Source organism: Cupressus sempervirens, chromosome 9 (genome assembly GCF_028749045.1).
Source record: "Cupressus sempervirens isolate cs-2001-9-10 chromosome 9, ASM2874904v1, whole genome shotgun sequence".
NCBI classification, from domain to species: domain Eukaryota; kingdom Viridiplantae; phylum Streptophyta; class Pinopsida; order Cupressales; family Cupressaceae; genus Cupressus; species Cupressus sempervirens.
In genome coordinates, this window is record NC_143126.1 from 3,686,674 (window position 1) to 3,700,620 (window position 13,947).

The following is a 13,947-nucleotide window of genomic DNA, read 5'->3' on the forward strand; positions in this document are numbered from 1 at the left end:
CGTGGTTCTCCACCATTACCGAATATTTGAGCTCTTCCTCTGCATCGGATTCGAATGCCCTTACTTCTAACCTTTTTCCATGATCTGCATCATATCCTCTGGCCTTGACCTCGATGTTTTGTGTTGCCTTTTGCTCTGAATATAAGTGTGATTTTCTTTTCAAAAGCATCCTGTCTTCACCGTGAACACTTGAGCAAAGCATTAGGGTTTCAAAACAACTTCCCTCTCACCTAGGAAATGCATAGACTTTCCCTCCCTTTTCTAATCACCTAATATGTATTTTTCAACACTTCCAAGCTTCATAACTAATACACTCCTATGGCCTAAAATTATATAGGTACTCACGTCGAGATGTTCTAGTTTCTACCTAAAAATTATAGGGCCAACTATTTATGATGTTCCCAAGTCCTATTCTTTTGCCACTCCTACTCGTTCAACGGTTTAAGAATGTCTCCCATCCTCGCCCACATAATTCTATAGGTTCTATGGTTGATTGAGCAGAAGAAATAGTTTAATAGCTGCACTACAATCCTAGTGGGTTCGATAGTTGATCGTTTCTAAGATTCCCTATATAATGTGGGGTAACATGCCCCCTATATTATATAGAGAGCCTGTGCGTAAAAATGACAATTATATAAAACAAATGCATTAGATTGCTTTTGACTGCCCACCTAGGTGCACACAGAGGGATTGATGAGAGGAGAAGTTCCTTAAGGGCAATCTGGACCCAAACATGACATCACATTGACTCAACCCTAATCCGAAAAATATAGGGGAACTGAACTCATGGCAACAGTTCACAATAGAAAACTTCTTTGTATTAGTTAGTGCAGTTCGGTAACTCAACAAAGAATCAATTATTTATCTTGGTCAACAAAAGAGATAAAGAACATAAAGAGAGAATCGAGGAAGATAGTTTAAACTGGTGAAACAAAACTAATTATTCCTTCCTTTGTTTACATAACTGATGGAGGTTATTAATGATCAATAATCTCAAAATATATCCTCTTAAAGCTGTATTGAGTTGAAGACAAACAATCACTTTGTACGAAGAAATAGATAATTGATTTGAGTTTGGTGCCACGGTCAAATCTGTATTATCATATAAAGAGACATCTTCGAATGGTAAGGGGGTAGATGATGAGAGACAGATTATGTTCATAGTGACAAAGATAAAAGACTGGTCAATTTATGAAACTGATGGAATGTGGAAATATGTCAACTTGAAGAAAATGTTCATTGTAATGATAACAAAATGAGGGTTTGTTTTAAATTGTGATAATAATAGTTTGAATTCACATATTTCTATCTACTTCGCATTTCACATTCGTAGATAATGATGTGAAGCGGTTGATAGTTTGAAAAGAATATTCATTGCACATACTGGTCAAGTGAGGGTTTAAACTTTATCAGTAATGATCTTAGTATTTAACTGACCAGTAAGGGTTTGTATAATGATTGATCTTGTAAGGTTTTTGTAATAATGTATTGCGGTGTTATTATCTGAACAAAATAAGTGTTGATCATGTTTAAATGTTTCTGACGTTGATGTGAAGTATACACAGATAGATCTCATAAGGTTTTTACAAAAGGTGCAAAGCAGAGATTGAACATGTTTTGAAAAGATAAGCAGTGTGAAGAGAGGTTCCGAGATGCTATTGCTTATTAAAAGAAATGTTTGTAATGGAGTGTTCTTTTGATCTAAAATTTTTCTTTCGGTGCTTCACCTCTGTGAACATCACCTAGATCCAATGAATGCTAAGTGCTCCATTTATTCTCATGAGAGATGGATTCCTGTGAATCACTCCTCATGAAACATGGATCAACAAGTTTTGACTCAAAAACTACACACAAATCCTGATAGCAATATCACAATTTGACTTGCTGTGAAAATCTGTTACTTATCAAATATTTAATTAACTTGGGCGAAATTTTCCTTGACCTAAACGGAGTGGTAACAAAAAATTTATATCTACTTCATGGACTTCTTGTATTCAGCCCAGATGTAAGCATTTTTTGGGACTTATAGACCCAAGAGCCCAGGGAATTTGTTTGGCCGCCAAATAGATTATAAGAGTTATTCATGGGGATGACCCATGGAAGATTCTAATACACAATCGCATTAAACTTGGCACAACCAAGGGAAAATGGCAGCATGCAGGATGATTTGATAAGATTCTTCACTTTTCTTTTTTCTCAATTGAAGTTTGCCATGCTCTCCAATAGAAATGGAAGGTTTGGCAACATAATTGGTATCTTTTGAAATAGAGGGAAAACTCAATCCAACACAGATTCAATTTTTCCTCAACTTTTATACAGTGGAATAAGCATATTTACTATCATGATCAGCTTATTGCTTTAAACTTTCCAAAACAGTAATGACATTCCCAATGGATATGTGACAGTAATGACATCAAAAGCATGGTGAAAACCACCAAGACTATCATGTGAGCAGACCAATCATAAATAGCAGATCCTTATAATGGACATTCAAGAAGATTCAAAACCCCAAAGAAAAATATCAAATGGGAAAAGATTAGACTATACATCGTTGTTAGTTTTTATAACTTCTCATTGTTTTGTCACAATGGAATTTCTAGTCTCAAATGTTTCTGATAATGTTGAGAATAACAATGGAAGCATGGAAATGTAATCAAGCATTGATTGTGGGCACCCCTGTCCTAGGTATGACATGGCATTTCATCATGAAAATCAATCGAGGCAGGTCTCCAATCTAACAAAGACTGGTACATTAAGCAGAGTTGAAAGAGTATTTCTGAATTGAAAGATAAGAAATATTGATTTTTATGGACAAGTCGTAAAACTATCAACAAGGTCCCTACTATAATGAAACAACAATAGTACAAGGGATGGAAGAAAGTGATGACAGCTTAATAGCATATGAGAATTCAAAGGGATAGAGACAACTAATAAGGATACAATTCTATATCAAACATCATGGAACATAATATGTTGCAGCACTTTATCCCAATAGTGACGGATAAAAATTGGATCCAATTCATTTATTCCACAAGATACATTTTGAATCATACGAAATCTCTCATACCATAACATGTTCATTGCATTCAAACACAACTACAGGCATGCCAGTAAAGTGACAGCCATTTTACCGTAGGGTTAAGCCGAATCATTTTGTTTAGTTAAGAGCTCAGAAATGTCAAACTCATAAGCTTTGTCTATTACAAATAAATTTTGTTTTAGCTTAGTTTAAAATTTACGTTCTCAACCTAGACTTCACCAGATTAAATACTGCTATTTGCAGGCAGTGTTACAGCTGCCAGAAAATTTGTTATGCAAACAATTCAAAGAACTATGTTGCCTTCATGCCAATCTACCTAATCTGAGATCATGCACTGTAGTAACACCAATGGCAGATATAATTGAGCATACAACCAATCAAATTCCAAAGTTCACTTGTGAACAAAACGTGCAAGAGCTTTAGGCAGATCTAAATCACTGATCTTCGGCCTTTTATTAACTTGTTGGCTCTTCAACTTTTCCTCAACAAATGGTCTTTTTGCTCGGATAATGTTTTCCTGCTTTTTCTTATGCCGTTTGCTTGGTTTGTTCCTCCCTTTTGTTTTCTTCTTCAAAACAACACTTTTACCAGCAGCAATGGCTGCTTGCATGTCAGCTTCCTTGGCCTTCTCACTCTTAAATTTAATGTTATCCCTTTGTGTACGTCGTACAGTACCAATACTTTCTGGGTCTAACATAATCATTTCTGGCTGCAATTTATCAAGGAGTGAGTGAACCTCTTTTTCACGTCGCTGCTTCACTGTTTCAAATGGATTTGCAACAAATGTATCAAAGTTTGGCTCCCCTGACCCAGGCACGAGAATGGAGGATATCCCTGTAGCATGTCCAATGGCAAGCACATCTTCATATGGACAGAATCCAATGTCTTGCACCTGTGATCCTTTTGCCAACCGGTGTCTCAAATATGGCTTGCTCTGCCTAGTCACTAATGCATCCTTCCAAATTTCAATTAGTGATTCACATCCCACAGCCAGTAAGCCTTTTTGGCTGATGTCCACACTTTTTGCATGACAAGAATAGCTATGTAGAGGTGAAAATTTTCTCAAATCCCAGACACGTAGTCTTCCCTCAATGCCTGCTGTGACCATTTGATGCCCTTGCAAATCAAATGCCAGTGCTGTAACAGGACCATGATGGCAGACTGTACTGACCAGTGGAGTGCTCATATTGGGGCTCCACATTGTAACTGTGCCATTGTTATGGCCCAATCCTAGCACAGCATTGTGGGGGTTCATACGCATTGCAACACACCGACCTAGTCGAGTTCTGAGACTGGCAATCAAATTGCCAGTACTTGTGTCCTGATATCAAAGAACACCAGATTTACTTATAGACGCCAAAAGGAAGTGTTTGGGTAGAAATTCAAGTCTTAAGGGTCTGTATGTTCCTGCAAAATTTGATCAATGCATTAAGTTCATGTAAAAAGCAATCATTTACAATAGAGACCTGACAGGAGAAAATGAACAATCATAGACATCAAAATGAAGTGATTTGACCAAGAACATATTTCCTACCTTTAGACAATGAATTTCTGTACCATTTTTGTCATAGATGTAAGCATACCTGCAAAAGAGATTTAATGAAAAAATGAATTTTACAGTGGAAACCAAAACTATTGCATTTTGATTATCCATAAAATCTTTCACTATCTTAATTAGAAATGGAAGTGATGAATTAGATCATCTGAAGAAAGCTTTCAGTAAACCCCTTAAAAGAAATGATACTTCTAGTTTGACCTTGCTTCCCCATTTTTTTATCACGGTCAGAACATAAATTTAAACAAGCTAGTGGTGTTTGTGCATCAGACAAGCTAAGTCTTCCCTATGACTACTGGTGGATTCCACTACATTTTCCATATCGCCATTCATGGTTATGTAGTTTTTCTTTTGACTGTATTTTCTTAAAACACTTCAATGGAAATATAGTAGATTGCTAAACATTTTCATTTTCAGGGATAAATGCCAACTTGTTGGACAACTGCGTCATTGATGTCAAAATTATATACAGTCAATAAAGAGAGTGACAGTCGATATAGTCATGTATATATTCTTGTCGTACAGAGGGTGTTTTTTACATGTTGACTATACAGAAACATTCAGAGGGTTTACACAGCATATTATTTATACTCAAATTGTTATACGTACCTCCTTGGTTAGAGTTGACTAAGTCTCTGTGTTTAGATGGTGTTCTAAACTGATGCAGCACTGGATGTGATTATATATTGATAGACAAAGCGATGTGTCCACACTGGGTATTTGCTGAAGACTTTTATGAAGTAACGTTTGATGCATGTGTCTGGATGTTGGCTCTTTGCCGGCTTATGTGTTCTTCGATGGCATCAGTGTCAGGTCTTCCAGGTCTCTGTTCTGATAATATTTCGTTTTTGTTTTATCTGGCACTCAAGGCAGGAATTTGCATGGAGAATAGTTTGATTATGATAAATTTAAATAGAAGCGATTGTAAGACCAACAGAAATACTAAGGATAATACTTGATTAGGCGTCACTGCATAATGATAATCTTGCCATATCAGTAAATCTATTTTGTCAAGTTGTGAATTTGTTTTTATCGGGCTGCCAAAAACCCAGACAGGTCCAGATAACATTTGCTATGGGTATTGTGTGTTAATACTTCGACAAAGACATGCAAAGGCATCAACAAGTCTGAAAGGATGTGACTCATTCAAAGTCAGAATTTTACAGAGACCTAAAATGATGTCACGTGATAAAACTATTAAAGAATAGATTTTGTTTTGGCATTGCAACTATTACGTGGCATATGTTATACAAAAGTAGAACTGCTGGAAACCATAAATGTTATATAAACATTAGTTGCAGATGGAAAACGTAATCAATATTGTTCAAAAAACCACATCATCGGGAGCCAGTGTTCAAGAATACAACATTGGTTGAACTTTGCCTTAAGATAATGTGTTTCCTCAGTTGAGAGATGTAATAGTTAATCCAGTTCGCTGGTGGTTAAGGAAATAGTTATAACAGTATTCTAAACTTCCTTTTATCTGCCTTTTATATCGAGGCTCGTCATTGGTTGGTTTAAAACAGGAGAGACGGTGGTGCAAATGAAAAACAATTAATAATGTTGGATATAAATTGTAAATTCACAGTATGTATATATATATATATGTAATCAGATTTCCACAATCCATTAGAAATGCATCACAGTTTTTTGGAATTTGATTGTGTAAGAATTTTTAACAAATATATTTCGAATCACACACAGTATTCCATCATCAGGATGAAGCAGAATGCAAGAGAACAGAAAAACAATAAGAGTGCAAGAGAATCAGAATTTCCAACATCAACTTATTATCTTTATATTCTCTTGCACTCTCCTTCATCCTGATGATGGATCACTGTGTGTGATCCGAAATGTTGATTTTAAAAATTCTTACACAATCAAAGTCCAAAAAACTGTGAGGTTTATATATTTATATTATTATATACATCTGTTGAAGGATGATGTATACTAAAAGATGTTGTTAAAGATAGCTATGATAAAAAAATTCTGATCATAGATATGCTACAGGAAGAAGCATCAAAATACAGTTCAGGTATACTTTAATAAGTTACTTTGCTCCTGGTTTGATATCATTTGCTCAAGGTCAGAAGTCATTATTTCACTGTCTTAGTTTATAAGCTCACGGTTACAGAGGATACATTATTTCAGATTTTATAACAAAATCTTTCAGGATAGGTTGGACAAATTGTTATTAAATTTGTGAAATAGTTGCAACATTCTTCAACTCTGCTGGAGGGAAGTCCTCTTCTATAAATGTCTGGTTCAATTTGCAAGAAAGTTCGTTTGTAATCAGTTTCCTGTATCAGAACTTCTGATTGGTTATAACTGGAGTCACAGAGTTATTAGAGGGCTAACATGACTTTCAGACTTATTGTAATTTGTTTCTAACTTTCACCTGTCATTTGAAAGTTGACATTTTGCTGTTGTGAGTGATATGGAGTTGATGCTAAGGTTGTTCAGGTAGGTATTCAAGTGGTAAGAGAGTTGGAGCTCTGAAAGAGTGGGGTTTTTGCTCCTTAGTGTTGTAGCCCTTAAAACATTGTAATTGGTTTGGTGCTGTATTAAGGGATTTGGAGACTCCATAGGGTTGGAGCCCTTAAAAGCTGTAATTGGATTGAAGATTTGTGAGGCTGGATTAGGACGGTAGATCCTAGCAGCGATTCTCACCATGGTTTTCTCCTGCATTGGGTTTCCAGGTCATATTATTGTGTATTGTGTTTTGTACTTCTTGATTTCATGGTATTAGCTTATCAATCTGATTTAATGCACTAAAAGTATAGAACTGATTAAGTTGAAGAAGATTTCGATTAATTTTTTTAATTTATTCTAAGGTATATTGAATATTCACTACTAATTCACCCCCCATCCCCTCTTAGTAATGAACCTGTGTTCTACACAGCTTGCCATTACATTTTTATACCTAGGGCAATTTTGTTAGGCCAATGGGGGTGTTGAATTTTATTGTTTGGATTTTCTCTTGGTGAATGCAAAGCATTTAATAGCCTGGGTTTCAATAATCGCAAGGATCAAATCTGCTGATGCTTCCTTCTCTGTTTAATTAAGTTTTCAAAATCACGGTCATTCAAGTATGATCCATCAAAGATTTCTTCACTGATATTGGTTTGTCCCCAAGTTGCAGTCACCAATCCATCACTGTAGTTTACTTTCCCACAACACATGTTTCATTTGAATCCCGACTTATCCCTCAACTTATGCTTTGATTGATAAATATCTCATATACTGGAGTCTCTCACAAATCAAACCTTCAATAATTTTCCTTTTTGTCTCTATGAGAATCCAAACCCAAGAAGTTTTATGTCTAGGTTGAAACTTTTTTTTATCTTTGACATTTAAGATTTTCATGTTATACTATGTTTCTTTTATTTCTGGAACTGTCCAGATTTTATGTTATCAACAAATGTCTTTTCACTTAGTTTCATTTCAGAGCATCAATCTGTTTGCTTTAAGTTTTTTGCCTATGGTCCATATCCACACACAAAATTATTCGATCCTTTTTTCTGCATCTGGTTTCCACATTTTCTTTGACTCCTTTTCAAACAGTCAGGGATGCAAGATACTGATAGGTGTTTTCCCAGGGAGCACAGGCAAAATGCAGGTGTTCACCCGAAGTTCATGTTTCAAGCTGAGATTAAATAAAGCTAACATTATATTTTATAAACTGGCTTAACTTTTCATATTGGCTGTTGACCTCCCCATCAGCACGAAATGGGTGGGTATAATCCAGGTTACAATCTGACGTCACATCCAGAATCATCTCAAAGAAAATTTTAAACATTTGTAACTTTTTACCTCCAAGGTCATCCAACATCAAAATTATCGTATTCCCTCAAGTAATAAAATTTTCATCTATTGAGTTGAAAGGAAAAGCACGGGGCTTAATTTTAAAATTATATGTTGCAGACCTCATGGACCATAGAAGCAAATTTAACACAGATACTGCATCCAATCCTCAATAGGGGCAAGAAGGCCTAGAGAGCCTAGAGACTATTTTAAAGTCTGAGAAGCACTAGATTCAAAGCTTTACCAAACTGCCTTTACTTGGATTTGGATCTGGAGTTACAACTGAGGTTAGTCCAAAGCTTACAGTTAGATCTGTGCATTGTGCTCAAACCTTGCTCAACTTTAGAGTTTGGACTAACTACAGATGAACCTTGGGACAAAGTAAACCAAGTTTCAATAAAAGTCCAAATCTTAATTGCTATAAGAGCACCTTTGTATCATTTTAAGAGCACCTTTGTATCTGGACTAACCACAGATGAACCTTTGGACAAAGTAAACCAAGTTTCAATAAAAGTCCAAATCTTAATTGCTATAAGAGCACCTTTGTATCTGGACTTGGATCTGTGTGTAGTGCTCAAACCTTGCTAAGCTTTCCACTAAAGATGGACCCTTGGACAAACTGGATCAAGTTTCAATAAAATTTCACATCAAAATTGTTATCAGAGCACCCTTGAATCATTTTAAGCTATTTTCCATGGTTACTTGGAAACCCATCTCCCCCCTAAAAGACATGTCTCAGAGACTTTTCACGTCTCCAAAGACCTCAAAAAAGGTTGGAGACTTCATGACGAAGTCTCCTTAAGTTTCCCAGTCTCCTAATCCAAAAAGTGAAGTCTACTGATAAAAAATAAATGTAAATATATTATTAAACTATTTTATGCATTTTAGCCCTCATTTTAATGTTTTTTAATGCAAAAATTAAGACCAATAACAATTTAAATGATTTTGAGAGCATGATAGCTGAAGACCTTGAGATGGATGATCACAACGGATGATCACAACCTTGTGGAATAGATGATAGTACCATCAACATACTAGTACTAGATAGATTTCTGGTTTGTTTACTGTACTAAGTTTGTTCATTTTTGTTTACATATTGGCAATTTAGCATAAAACTATACTTTTTTAATTTAAACTTTGAATATGTAATGATAATCTCAATGATTATCAATCTAATATGATGATGATCATATGCAGTATTTGGGAAACAAGTATCACTATGAGATACAGTAATGTCATTATGTGGGTTTTGAAATATTTGACTCTATATTAATGTGACGTTACTATTATTATTTACTTTAGTCTTTTGGTTTTATAGTATTACTATTCTGTATTTAGTATTAAACTTTTTAAACTATTAAAAAAAAAAATTGCCGTCTCCAAGTACCCTTGTCTCCTATTTTTCAAAAATTATCGTACTGGTACCAGTACTGGAGACCTCCAAGTCTCCCCGTCTCCCGGTGACCTCACTATTTTCCATCTAATACTTTTCTAGACCCAAAAAGCAAGTCAGATTTAATTCAATATTTTGGATCAGAATATTTAACTGGCTGTGGTGAATTGAATACCATGCTATAACCTTGATTAGATTCCCATGAACTATCCACGCGGCACAAAAATTGAAAGCCTAGTACCAATCAACTTCTTGTCTCATGTCACTCGCTAGACTGTATACACATATTTTGACAACCAGAAAAGAGGGGATCGTGGATTTTAATGATAAGCCACAGATTTCTACAGCTTTTGTTTCATTTTCACAAGGTTGTCAGAATCATAGTTCCCAAAATTGCCTGAATCGCCGGTTTGGCAATTCAGTCCAGACCAAGCGATTTATTTTGAATCGTGAATCGTCTTGTCCGAATTTTTGGCATAAATCACCGATTCAAGCAATTCATGCCAAAAATTGCTTGAATCGGTCCTAAAATCGGCCGCGGCAGCAAATAAAGTTGGCTTGATTTTTTTTTAAAAATACTTTTTTTTTTCTTTTTCTTTTTGGCCTTTCCTCTTTGTTTTAACCCTAAAGGGCCTTCTAATTGTTAAACATGAGTAGAAGAGAGGAAAAGTGAGAGAGAAGAAGAGAAAAGAAAAACCACAGGTTTCCAACTGGCAAGAAGGAAGAGCACCAAAGAGATCAAAAGTCCATTTGGGGAGGCCATAAATTGCATTGGGAGCATTAAGGAGTCAATATCAACACTCCTCAACTCATTTGCAAGAGCTAAATGCTGATTTTTTTTTTGCGTGTTAGTGTATTATGCATTTTTTGTTAAATTTTTTTAGTTTTCATTTGCAAATCTTGAATGTTTTTTAGTTTTACTAAATTGCAAACTAGGGTTTGTTGTTTTGTAGTTTTTGTTTATTAGTTTCAAACTTTGATATTTTACATAAATTTTCTTATTGCAGCAGCCCTTTGCTTTCATTTTCCGCAATGGGTAAAAAAGATGAATGTTCGAAATATACCAAAGAGTTTCCTGGAAGAAACAAATTTTAAACGAAATGTATGTTTTGTAAAGAAATAAATTCTAGAGGTATTTATAGATTCAAATACCACATTGTTGTTATACCTAGACATGATGTTACAATTTGCACTAAAAAAATTGCTAAGGCAAAACGCACTTGTTTAGTGGCATTAGAAAAATATGAACAAGAGAAATTAAATAAGAAAATGCAACTTGAAGAGTTAAGGGCTATTGGCTCCCATGCTCCCGTAGTCGCATCTACATCTGCATCAGGTTGGAGAGGGTTCTTCCAAGCCTCCTTTTCATCCTAGTTCTAGTGCTCATGTGAGTGCTAGTGCTAGTCGGTCTTATACTGAGACCGAGTCCAACTCCAACCTATTGTAGCCTAGAGTGTGGAAAAACAAAATGAATAGTTACTTTATGCCCCACACTACTCCTGGCTCACAACCCATGCTTGAGGGTATGGGTTTGAACAAGGAGATTCATGATGCTGCCAAAAAAGAGATTTGCAAATTTTGGTACTTTTGCAACATTCCATTTGTTGCAACCAGGTAATTGATTCTTTTTTCTTTGTTTTCTTTAAGGTTAAATTTAAAAGTAAAACTTTAATTATATCTGCTTGTTTTATGATTCATTGATTAATCATAGATTCATTTTACAAGCTTACATAATGATTTGACATCTAAATTTCTAATCATTATCTATTTGTGATAGAGCTCCTTATTAGCAAAACATGATAGATGCAGTTGCTATTTGTGGTTCAAGGTTTAAAACCCCAATTGAAGCTGAGTTGAGTGGATACCTCTTGGATGATGTGGTAGAGGATATGAGGGTTGAGCTTGAGGAGAACCAAAAAGAGTGGATCGAAAAGGGTTACACCATCATGACTGATGGTTGGACAAATAGGAGGAATAGAACACTCCTCAATTTTCTTGTATCTTGTGAAGGTTATTGATCATTTTACTTTCCTACATATATAATTGTGAATCGTGATTGAATATATTATATTTCAAATTTTGATTTGTTGATTGCTAATTTGTTGATGATCGATTATAATTCGTTGTTTTGTAGGATATACCATGTTTCTCAAATCCATTGATGCTTCTGCTTATATAAAAAACACCAGATACTTATGTGAGGTTATTGAGGAAGTCATAGCATAGGTGGGGGAACAACATGTGGTGCAAGTGATGACGGATAATGCAGCAAGTTATGTTGCTGCAGGTAAACTTTTAACTTTTCAAGTTTTGAAAATAAATTTATTTGAATTTTGAACTTTTTTTAATTCTAAGTTTCCTAAGTTCTAACATGTTTGAATTTCTAATTAACTTAAAACTGTTGTAGGTAAACTTTTGATAGAGAGGCACCCCTCCATAATTTGGTCCCCTTGTGCGGCACACTACAATGACCTCATATTGAAGGAAATTGGCAAAGCTTGAGTGGGTCAAGTCATGTGTCGAAAGGGCAAAAAATATATGCAAGTTTATTTATAATCATTTATTTGTCCTTAGCACAATGAGGAAGTACACAGGAAGCAAGGAATTAACTCGTCCAGAGATCACGAGATTTGCCTTGAATTTCATCACACTACAGTCCTTGTTGACATCAAGGGATGATTTGAGGAGCATGTTTGTTGGACGGAAGTGGATTTCATCTTCTTATGCTACGACCATTGTAAGGGTAGATGTGGTGAATTGCATATTAGATGACGATGGATTTTGGAAACCTGCTAAAGAAATCCTTAAGGTAAATTTATTGGAATTTAAGATTTTGTATTTTATAGTTTACTATTTAGTATTTAATATTTAATATTTAATTGTTTAATGATTTAGATTAAGCTATATTATTTTATATGTAAGTTTTGACTCAAACTTTCGTTTTACTTTATATGCAGGTCATTGAGCTCCTTGTATCTCTCCTATGAACTGCTAATGGGGAGAAGTCCTCTATGGGCTACATTTTTTAGGGCATGGATAGGGCCAAGGAGACCATTAGAGCCCAGTATGCAAGAGTGCAGGAGAAGTATGCCCCTATTTGGGATATCATTGATAGGAGATGGCAGAATCAGCTCCACCGACCCATCCATGCAGTAGCTTACTTTTTCAATCCGACATTTCGTTTTCCTCCTGACTTCAAGGCGAATGAGGAGGTTCTCACCAGCTTATATATAGTGATCTAGAGGTTGAGTAGTGATGAGGATAGCGCATCTGCAATTATTGAGCTCGACAAGTTCAGTAATAAATAAGGGCCACTTTTCTCTAGTAGGATGGCCATAGATGCTCGGACAACAATACAGCCAGGCAAAAATTAAATAATATATTCATGAATCTAAAGCTTATGACTTATAAGTTGTGCATTTTAAATTTTAATTGTTGATTATGTAATTTTAAAGTTGTAAATGAGACTAATTGTTTTTGTTTTCCCTTATTTTAGATAGATGGTGGCAAATGTTTGGGCCCACAACCCCAAAACTTCAAAAAATTGCCATCCGTATTCTGAGTCAGCCAAGCAGCGCTTCTGGATGTGAGCGCAGTTGGTCCATGTTTGAGCACATCCACTCGAAGAGGAGAAATAGGTTGACTATGCAAAGGTTGAATAATCTTGTCTTTGTTCATTACAACTTTCGTCTTAGGATCAAACAGATTTTGGGCGTTGACTCCTCTCCGATCATTCTGGAGGAGGTTGACCCAGAATCAGAGTGGCTTGTAGAGGTTGTGGATCCAGTCTTCACTGAGGAAGACCGTGAGTGGGTTGACCAGGTGGATATAGAGGTTGAGGCTATGGCCATGGTAGAGGAGGTAGCTAGAGCATGTTCAGGCATTGGTAGACGCACATGCGCACGCAAAGACACAGGCTGTAGCGATGTTGTTCATGAGCCCATCTTACATGCGGGGGATATGGCTCAACGGTCCTCTAGGACCTACCTTAGACGCCTTTCTAGTAGGCAGTCTGGATACTCAGAGGCCGAGGCTGAGGCTGCGACCGAGCTTGAGGATGATGATGAGGATTGAGCTGGAGCCTTGTTTTTTCATTTTGTTTACAGATATTGATACTAATAGACATATGTTTCATGGATCTTCATCTTAGATTCT

The 13,947-nt window shown here is 35.8% G+C and overlaps 1 pseudogene across 1 annotated transcript in view; it reads right to left on the reverse strand.

Annotated features, from left to right (window-relative positions):
- Positions 1-3,375: 3,375 nt before the first annotated feature.
- Positions 3,376-13,947, reverse strand: part of LOC149537334 (putative U3 small nucleolar RNA-associated protein 7) — a 41,624-nt pseudogene continuing 31,052 nt past the window's right edge. The window contains exons 7-8 of the transcript XR_016356551.1: positions 4,564-4,623; positions 3,376-4,437 (exon numbers count right to left, since the gene is read on the reverse strand). The product of XR_016356551.1 is annotated as a putative U3 small nucleolar RNA-associated protein 7 (transcript). The remainder of the gene's footprint in view (positions 4,438-4,563; positions 4,624-13,947) is intronic.